Here is a 10,979-nt window from a genome sequence, read left to right as displayed (position 1 = left end):
CAGAGCAACAAACGTTGTTTCTAACGTCGTTTCTTTAATTACTTTTGTCGAAGAGTAAACGGAACTGACTTTGTGTTCCCTTCCTGCCATCACCATAAAATTTGAATGATCCTTATTTCCAGCTTCTTCATTTTGAATAGCTATGACTTTCCTTATTATACAGGAACTATATTTCTTTTAGGTTATGCCTTGAAGAACACTGACGGGTCGGACTGAAAGACCAGGAGCTAGGGAGCGACGATACCTATGTAGACAAAGTACGAAGAATAATGTGGACGTTGGTAATGATAATGCTGCTGCTCTTTTGGAACATACATTTTAAATGTGCACTGAACGTAATTCCATATATTTTTGAGACGTCTAGTTGCTGTTTGATGAATTTACAGTGCAGATTTTGTAATGCAAGCCATTCCCATCCGAGGTTTCGCTTTACACAGTACAACGGCATTCACGTTGCGTTGTCTTGTAAGGAAAAAGTCAATTTGCCGCCGTTAACGCAGTACTTATTTTTCAACGCACTGTATCAAGGACTCACTTCAAATGATAGAACAACTAAAGAGAAATGAAAGAATTATTGCAGGAATACTCGTAACTACCCACAATGCAGCATTTGCTGTGGACCAGTTCCGCGGCTAAAATTTCGGACACAGTTTTACATTGAGTGCACCACTTTAAGATTGCGATTTTTTTTTAAATCACAGTTCAGGTCCAGTGACTCTGTTGGTCTAATTCTTGTGCCACGTATTTGGTGGTCCTTTCGGTTGGCTTTATTATTAAAACAGCACTGAGCGCTCTTCCCATTTTCTATAACAACGCATTATTTCAAAGAAAAGCAAATTTTAGGAATAGAAAGTATTTCTTTTTTAAAAAACGATTATTTCGAAAGGAAAAATTTTCGCAGCCGTGTAATGGCTAAATGATATTTCGGTTTTTTATTCGTTTGTTAGCAAAAAATAAAAAAAGTACCAGTTACGGCCAGACGAAAGAAATACCACAAATTACCGGTTACTGAGAACTCAAATACCCGTATCAGTTTCAAGTGGTCGATTTTTCCGCTCCCTAACGCGTAACGCATAAAAAAAACGCTTCGAAAACAATATGGAACTATGGGTCCGTCTTGATTTTTGCTACTTATTTAGTTATTCCCCCAAATTGGTTTCAGCGACAAAAATCGGCGTCATCAGTGGGGTTCTTTGATTCTAAAACATGCAGAAATAGCGTACTTATAAAAAAATTGTAAAACATTTTTATATGTGTACTGTTTTGTTCCAAATATTGTTTCTGTGAGTAATTTCTTAATACCTTATTTACTATACGTTACAGCGACATTTTACAATTGTTGCCGCTGTTGCCGGCATATTTGCTGTGGTTTTTTTTTTTTTTTTTTTTTCGTTTCTCTCGGTACCTGCATGAATGTGTGAACGTTGAAGTTCTTTTAAGGGTACATGAAGAAGAAAGGAGTACTGCCCAATTTTTTCAACTGTTTGTATTCCGTTTCACTGAAATGGTGTGATGGTTAAATAAATAAAAAATAATCTGGCGGTCGGCCGTCTGTGCTGCCCGCGCATGCGTCGCGCGCACGCTCCACGTCAGCGTCCTGCGGCTGCTACGGCCAGGGCAGCAGCCGCCGCTAGGAGGTGGCGGGCCGGCCAGTCTTCGCCACACTGCGCAGGTCACACCAGCTCTGGCCTGCACGCCACCTCCTCGCACCGGCTGTATCCCTGGCCCCGGCAGCAGCAGGACGCGGCTACAGCGGCGGCGCCTCGCGCTCACCTTCCCCAACGGCCGTCATCTCTAGGTATCGCGTTGACGCAACTGGTTTTTTCAATTATACTGTTTTTTTTTCTTCACGCAAGTTTCACCTGCTGCTTAAACCGCTCAAAATAACCTGTTTCTGAGATGACCGATGTTCGGTTTTTATTCGTATTATTTACTGAAATGGAGAAATCGAACAAAGATTCAAAAAGTTTCACTCTGTTTGTTTCATGATACATAGAATCAAAATACTAAGTTAAACAGACAAATAAAAAAAGACGTTGCCTCTCCATTTTCGATTTTCTCGAAACGCATTCACCGAATGATCCTAATTTTTTGACACTTTGCTCAGAATTCGTGTTGTAATCGAACGAAGAACATACCACTATTTCGGCGCCACGAATAGTCAGTGTGGTAAAGGGTGAAAATTGAGGTTGAAGATCTGTATTTTTCATGTTAATCTGTACGTTTTCAAGGACTACAAGGAGACTATGTAAACACAGGCAGCGAATCAGTTACTTTCTGTTTTTATTCTACACTGTGACTGAACAGTTGTTAAGTTTTTAATTTGTTACTGTTATCATAATTTTGTTCCTCTTTTATTATTTCATAGAAATGGCAAGTAGATCTTTAATATTTTTAAGGAAATGAGGCATCGTATTTCATTGTAATGTCACTTCGTAAAAATATTTCCAAAATAGGGTTTGTGTGATTCTGTACTCAGGTGACGACAGTGACACACTACCGGCCGGCCGCTGGTGGCCGAGCGGTTCTGGCGCTACAGTCTGGAACCGCGCGACCGCTACGGTCGCAGGTTCGAATCCTGCCTCGGGCATGGATGTGTGTGTTGTCCTTAGGTTAGTTAGGTTTAAGTAGTTCTAAGTTCTAGGGGACTGATGACCTCAGCAGTTGAGTCCCATAGTGCTCAGAGCCATTTTGGACACACTACCGTATACATCATGTGGCAGCAGTGGCGGATACCAGAAAAGCCTCAAGGAGGGGCTAAACATATCTTGAGCTACCTTTACTTTTACTGTAATAAAAAATAATCAAGTCACATGCAAAGTTTAAGAAAGTTTTATTGAAACTGATTATACACATATACAAGACAATGCCATCTTACGGTATAACGAAGTTACAATTGTGGTTCTCTTCCTTAAATGATGTATTCTATGCACCTGTTCTTCCTAGTAAATTGGTTAATTACATCGTCAATAGGGCAATCAATGTCAGGGTGAAATGGCTCTGAGCACTATGAGACTTAACAGCTACGGTCATCAGTCCCCTAGAACTTAGGACTACTTAAACCTAACTAACCTAAGGACATCAGACAACACCCAGTCATCGCGAGGCAGAGAAAATCCCTGACCCCGCCGGGAATCGAACCCGGGAACCTGGGCGCGGGAAGCGAGAACGCTACCGCACGACCACGAGCTGCAGACAATGTCAGGGTGAGTATTCAATAGAGCTGAGCCATTAAGTCGATCCTCCTTCATTGTCGACCTCAGCCACGTCTTTGTACGACGCAATGTTGAAAAACTCCTTTCTACTGTAGCAACAGATGCAGGTAGACTAGCAAATGTTTTGTACAGCGTGTTCAGGGTAAGATAGCAGTTCTAGGACAAACAGACAACGTTTGCATAACAATCAGGATCATTAAGCGCCTTAATGCTCGTTTGCTTTTACTGATCTCTCCCACTAGTCTCTTTTCAATCACAAACAGTGATTCTTCTTCAAAGAACGGGAGTTCAGTTAACCATCAATTTACGTGCCAGATCATAACCGTCATGTTTCAGTAGTTGTGAGGGCAAAAGTACGTTGAATTTTAAATGGTAAATATTTTCTTCAGCAAAACGTTCTCTCATGTCGGTCGTAACATGGTCCAGTGTTGGAATAAAAATCATCATTACGATCGCAGTTTTCCCTGTGTCTGCCTGTGAGACGAGCAACACTCATCTCCACGGCTAACTCTTCCATAACTGCCTTCACCTCTCGAACAAATGTCAGACAATAATGTATCGAGATCACTAGAATGGTCGCGACTTTTCTCGTAGATATGTTCAAATGGTTCAAATGTCTCTGAGCACTATGGGACTCAACTGCTGTGGTCATTAGTCCCCTAGAACTTAGAACTACTTAAACCTAATTAACCTAAGGACATCACACACATCCATGCCCGAGGCAGGATTCGAACCTGCGACCGTAGCAGTCGCACGGTTCCGGACTGCGCGCCTAGAACCGCGAGACCACCGCGGCCGGCTCTCGTAGATATGTGTTAACTATGTGCCATACAGAAACGTATAAGATACAATGACACGGACGCGCGTGCTACATAGGAAAGTACGACTTGTCGATAACTCGATTCAGTCGAGTCGACTGACAAAAAAACGAACGAACAGCGTGCGGGGGCGGCGCGGGTGGCGGCAAGCCTTGCACACCGGCACGTACCCGCGTGGTTTAAGCCACGAGACACGGCAAAGCGGATAGTATTGTCTCTGCAGTGCTGTGCCACTTCTTAACTCGTGTGTTTGTTGCGCTTTTCTGCCGGCATTGTTATTAAAATAGCGCTGATCACTTTTCCCATTTTCTATAATAATACCCTATTTCAAATCGTTGCAAATTTTGCGAATAAAAATTAATCCTTTTTTAAAAAGGTTTATTTAAAAACGAAAATTTTTAGCACTGCTGCTATGGCTAATTGAAAATTCAATTTTCTTACCCAGTTATTAGTAAAAAATAAAAAAAAACACATGTTAGAACTGAGCCCAAACGAATACCGATAAATACCGGTTATTCATAAGTAAAATACCGATACCAGTTTTAACCAGTCGGTTTTTCCCATCTCCTACTGTCTCCACGAAAAATGTTGAATGGAAAAAGGATGTAAGTGAAATCACTCAGTCCCAGAGACTGAGTGAAAAACATTCATATAACTGACGTAACTGTCAGACAGTTGTCTCACGTAAACTGAAACCACTCGAACCTCGACAGTGGCGTGCCAGACTAATTTCATTGGGTTGTTTCATTCGACTGAAAAAACCGACAGAACGAAAAAAATAATTGACTGACCAATCGGTTGTTGAAAACAGTAGCTTGCCCCATCACTAATAGATAGATGGACATGAAGTGAAAGCTTCTTTAAATTGTGTTGTAACAAAGGATTTCAATTTTCAAAACTAATTTGTGGTGGTGGAGTATTTTACAAAATTTCAAATCATTACAAAAGTTGATTATATATCTTTTTAAGAATGTTTAATTACGGTTTTCCCTTTATATGAAAGACATTTGTTATATATCACGATTTCGAAGATATTCCCTCCAAATTACCTTTTGGAGTGTGTTTTACTCCTTACAATGAACTGCCACATCGTAAAGAAAAATTTGATTAACTTGACATTTAACTTTGACACAGATAAGACAGGTACTGCATTTAAATTCTCTTTTCATTTGTTGCCTAGATGCATACATTTTAAAAAATTTTACCTGTGTAATATAAAAATCTGTGAAAAAATTAGACTATTGATGATTATGTTTTCATCGTGGCTGCTGTAAGGAGAGAACGGGTTAGGTCGAAGGTTTCCGTTTCTCCAGTTGTCGGAGAACGCCAGGCAAAGTCGGAGAAAACTGCTGCAACTCGCGATGAAGAGTTCGTCTCTTGTTGATGAACGCGATTTCTGATGCACACTGACAAATCCAAGCGTATTTTTATGCAGTTTAACCCTCAGCTTTCCAGGTGCAGTCTGATAGACCGCTGTCTTCAAATAGACATAAAAATTGCGTTCAGCAGTTACAATGAAACATTGCAGTTTTTTATGTAAAAGCTTACAGTAATACCGCTTAAAAATATATTCAACTAAATTTTAAATTTTATTTTTCGAAAAAAACGCATTTAAAGAGAAAACTGCACAAAATGAACATAATGTCACGTGATAAGGTGAATGTGGTGAAAACTCTAGGGTTTTTAGTTTCTTTCTCAAGGTCTTCTTTGCACTCGCTGGATTGTTTTTAGAGAAATCAAACTAGATTGGCGTCTTGCAACAATGACATATATAAGACGTCTTTCTCTTCTTTCTCTTGAAAAACAGCCGTGTACTGCATACAAAAATGCCCCCACGTTTGTTGGTCTAAGTGCTAACATTCGTAAAGTATGAAGGTGTTCAAGCTGCAGCCGCTAGAGGGCAGCATCTACTGGAGATGTTAAGGATGGCTTCAGACGTACACCACGTAATGAGAAAATCCTAGGTCGCTTCAAACGGATCCACATAGGCTAAGAGGGTTAGCAAAATTTTAGACACCTCCATATTTTCCTGCCATTTCTGAGGCTCCATCATATGTTTGGCTCACTATTTCGTCAGCAACTCCCCAAACATATACAACTACCGTATTGTGACTTAAAAGAAGCATGAGCGGTTTCATCTGCTTGTATTCCAAGAAACTCATATGACTGTCTCTCTTCCTTAATGTGATCATTAACAACATGGGTAAGCCGGCCGCTGTGGCCGAGCGGTTCTAGGCGCTTCAGTCTGGAACCGCGCGACCGCTACGGTAGCAGGTTCGAATCCTGCCCCGGGCATGGATGTGTGTGATGTCCTTAGGTTAGTTAGGTGTAAGTAGTTCTAAGTTGTAGGGGACTGATGACCTCAGATGTTAAGTTCCGTAGTGCTCAGAGCCATTTGAATCTTTTTTTTTTTTTTTTTTTTTTTGACGTAGGTAAGCGATTCAGTTAATTAGTTTTGAATTGTGCATGATGTTCCTTTGAGCCCAGAAGTGTTCCAGAGGCGATTACCAGTAACCTGTTCCCGTCTAGACAAAAGTTCCACTAATTCAAGGTAATTCCCTTTGTTGTCGGGAGTTTCATCTTCAAAGCGTCCGTCTGAATGCAAGCTCTTATTTGCCAAGACACAGACCATATCAATAAGTCTATCGATTACGAATCTATTTTGTTTCACAGTCATGTTATGGCTAGAAGTTTCGCTCCTTCAGATACTGAATATTCAATTCGTCCATGACACAACAACTGAAAACCCTCCTGATTCTGAACACGCCTTCTTGAAGGCCTTTCTGTTAATATTTGTTGTCACACATACAACGTAAGAAGCTGACGTCCATTCTTTTTCAACACCAGGTCACCAAACGAAATACGTGTGTAGCAATGCAATATATTTGATACAGTGCATCCTGTGATTCGAGGATACTTTTTACTCCAAGAAAATTAAAATTTTCTGTTTTCTTTCCCCTTAACAATTTGAACGTCTAAGTGTTGCGTGAGCTGCTTATCATTATAGGTGCACTTTGTTTCGTAAATTCTGCTTGAAAACGGTTTTTCATCCAATCTGCGCAGTAAAGTCGCATGCGTTCCCTCTGCACAAGCTATAATATAATCAGTTAACCACATGAACTCGCCCGCTATACCACTAAAACAAGTTTTGTTAAACCAGGACTGAACAGCGAGCGAGATAACACACAGTTGACGGCTGAGCAAAGCTTCACTGCCACGTTCCTACTTCACACGTGACTGCAAGCTGCCGCGCAGAAACAAAAGGCTATTTCCAGTAGCCTCCAGTGAACTGTTAAACTGGGTAGCATCACTATTCGATATAGGTTCCGTCTTTTAAGCAAAACACTGTTTTTTCTTCTTATCCAAACATGTTTCAGCACCTCTGTGCCATCTTCAGTGGGTTTTGTTTATTGAACAACTGAAAAAGTGAACATACTTTAGGTTGTAACAGCTCTAACAAAATGAGGCCTAAATGCGTATTTCTTTCGTTTTTGTCCTTACCTTTATTTTACGTTATATGGTTTTGCAGGACCATCTGTATGGTGCCCTGCACTGATAGCTTGTTATCCGCAATGTGAATTTTACCAGAGAGATAGCATATCCCTTCATTTTTAAAAAACGTGATTTTGATGTGGTAAAATGTTTTGCGTATATACACTACTGGCCATTAAAATTGCTACACCAAGAAGAAATACAGATGATAAACGGGTATTCATTGGACAAATATATTATACTAGAACTTACATGATTACATTTTCACGCAATTTGAGTAAATAGATCCTGAGAAATCAGTACCCAGAACAACCACCTCTGGCCGTATAATAACGGCCTTTATACGCCTGGGCATTGAGTCAAACAGAGCTTGGATGGCGTGTACGAGTAGTGACTGGTGTATTGGGACGAGCCAGTTGCTCGGCCACCATTGACCAGACGTTTTCAATTGGTGAGAGATCTGGAGAATGTGCTGGCCAGAGCAGCAGTAGAACATTTTCTGTATCCAGAAAGGCCCGTACAGGACCTGCAACATGCAGTCGTGTATTATCCTGCTGAAATGTAGGCGTTTTGCCATTCGTGCACCCAGGTTCGTCGTTGGGTACACCGTCGTAGGCGCTCCTGTCTGTGATGCAGCGTCAAGTGTAACCGCAGCCACGGTCTCCGAGCTGATAGTCCATGCTGCTGCAAACGTCGTCGAACTGTTCGTGCAGATGGTTGCTGTCTCTCAAACATCCCCATCTGTTGACTCAGGGATCGAAACGTGGCTGCACGATCCGTTACAGCCATGCGGATAAGATGCTTGTCATCTCTAGGCTGGCCTTTGGTGGCCGAGTGGTTCTAGGCGCTTCAGTCTGGAACCGCGCGACCGCTACGTCGCAGGTTCGAATCCTGCTTCGGGCATAGATGTGTGTGATGTCGATAGGTTAGTTAGGTTTAAGTAGTTCTAAGTTCTAGGGGACTGATGATCTGAGATTTTAAGTCCCATAGTGCTCAGAGCCATTTGAACCATTTTTTTCGACTACTAGTGATACGAGGCCGTTGGATCCAGCACGGCGTTCCGTATTACCCTCCTGAACCCACCGATTCCATATTCTGCTAACAGTCATTGGATCTCGACCGACGCGAGCAGCAGTGTCGCGATACGATAAACCGCAATCGCGATAGGCTACAATCCGACCTTTATCAAAGTCGGAAACGTGATGGTACTCATTTCTCCTCCTTACACGAGGCGTTGTCACCAGGCAACGCCGGTCAACTGCTGTTTGTGTATGAGAAATCTGTTGGAAACTTTCCTCGTGTCAGCACGTTGTAGGTGTCGCCACCGGCGCCAACCTTGTGTGAATGCTCTTAAAAGCTAATCATTTGCATATCACAGCATCTTCTTCCTGTCGGTTAAATTTCGCATCTGTAGCACGTCATCTTTGTGGTGTAGCAATTTTAATGGCCAGTAGTGTATTTGTTATTACTCACGTTTTGTCGTGACTGATCCCTCTTCATTCTCGTTGCGAGGGCACTGCACACACATAATAAATGTACTTTGTGTATTTTCGGTTTGACACCCTCGTCTAAATCCCTGTCATGGCGCGACAGCAACGTATCCTTTTCAACAATATCCCCTCCCTTCCCGCCAACAAGAACCTCTTCCTGCACACCCTTGCCACCGACCGCGTGGATGCCTTCCTCCTCAATGAAACCTTCCTGCAACCCCACCACACTGTCCACACTTCGCCCTACCTCCTTCACCGCTCCGATAATCCCCTCTTGATAGCGCGTGGCGGAGTTGCCATTGGTCACCACCGCCAGATCCCAGTTCGGCTCCAACCTCTCCTTCCCGACCCCACTGAACACCTGATCCTCAGTCTCTTCTTCCCCGGCCTTACCGTCACCTGCGCCACCATCTATGTCCGCCCCAACGCCCCTATTCCCTTCGACTTCCTCTCCCACATCGACCGTACCTTCTCCTCCTACGTGATCGCCGCCGAACTCAACATTCATAGTCGTTCCGCTGCCCAGTTACGGCGGTGGCATCGGTTCCTCTCCTCCTTTCAAGGCGACCTCATTCCCATCCCCCAGCACACCCGTCCCAAATCCAACTCCACTCCCGATGTTATCCTCTCCTCCCCCAACCTCCTTGGCCGCATAACTGTGGATGTCCTGGAGCCTATTGGTAGCGACCATCTCCCTGTCCTCCTCACCATTTCCGACGGTCGTCGCACCCGCCCCGACCCTCGTAATGACCCTCCCCCTAAATACGTCCATGACTATTCCCGTGCCAACTGGAATGCCTACCAGCATACCCTCTCAACCCAGGTCGATAGCCACCCTTTCACCTACTACCACCCCGACGATGTCGCCCATGCCGCCTCCTTTCTCCAGCAGACTTGTCTGAGGCCGTGGAGGCCCACGTCCCTACTGTCGCCGTCCACCCCCACCGTCCTACCTTACCCCCAAAGGCCGTCCTCCTCCTCCGTGAATCCCGCCGTCTCTATCGTGCCTTCCCCCACACACGTGACCCGGACACACTACGACGCCACCAGCAACTCCAGCGACACATTCGTAATTTGCTCGCGGCTAAGAAACGCCGGGACTGGCGACAGACATGCACCCGTTTAAATGCTACCCTACCTATCAACTCGTCCAAGTTCTGGTCCGCCTTCTGTCGCCTTACCGGAACTAGACCCTCCCCCTACTATCCTCTTCTCCATGATGATCACCCCTTCCCTGACACCCTTAGTAAGGCCAATCACTTTGCCTCCTACCTCTCGTATTTTCCATCCCCGATGATCCCCAGTTCCATTACTCCCTCTTCCTGGATGTCCGCGATCGAACTGACACCTCTGTCCCTCCCCTCGCTCCTGGCTTCCAGTACTTGGACAACATTGCACACACGGAACTCAATGCCCCTATCACTACACAGGATCTCATTGCTACACTCCGCACAAAATGCAACACCGCTCCTGGTCACGATCGTGTCACCTACCGTCACCTTCGTGAGCTGTCTCTTTCCTCTCCACCCTGGCCAGGCTCTACAATGTAGTCCTGTCCACCGGTTACTACCCTGCCCTGTGGAAAACCTCCCGTATCCTAATGTTCCTTAAACCTGGCAAACCGCCGTCCGCCGTCTCCTCCTACCGTCCCATCAGCCTTACCTCGGTCTTCAGCAAGGTCCTGGAATCTATCCTCACCCAATGCATCCACCAGCATCTCCGCCAGCACTGCCTCCTTCCCGTTACCCAGTGTGGCTTCCGGCCATCCTTCTCTTCCGACGACCTTCTCCTTCACCTCACTCATCTCCTTTCTGACCAGCTTAATTCCCGCCGCTCCGCAATCTTCCTCTCCCTGTACCTCGAACGTGCTTATGACCGCATATGGCATTCCGGTCTCCTCTTCAAGATCCAAACCTTCGACCTTCCCATTAACTACACCTGTCTGATCGGCTCCTTTCTCTCCT

The sequence above is a fragment of the Schistocerca nitens genome, chromosome 12, assembly GCF_023898315.1.
Source record: "Schistocerca nitens isolate TAMUIC-IGC-003100 chromosome 12, iqSchNite1.1, whole genome shotgun sequence".
Taxonomy (NCBI): Eukaryota; Metazoa; Arthropoda; class Insecta; order Orthoptera; family Acrididae; genus Schistocerca; species Schistocerca nitens.
The sequence above is the reverse complement of the archived record's forward strand: the minus strand, read 5'-3'. Positions refer to the sequence as shown.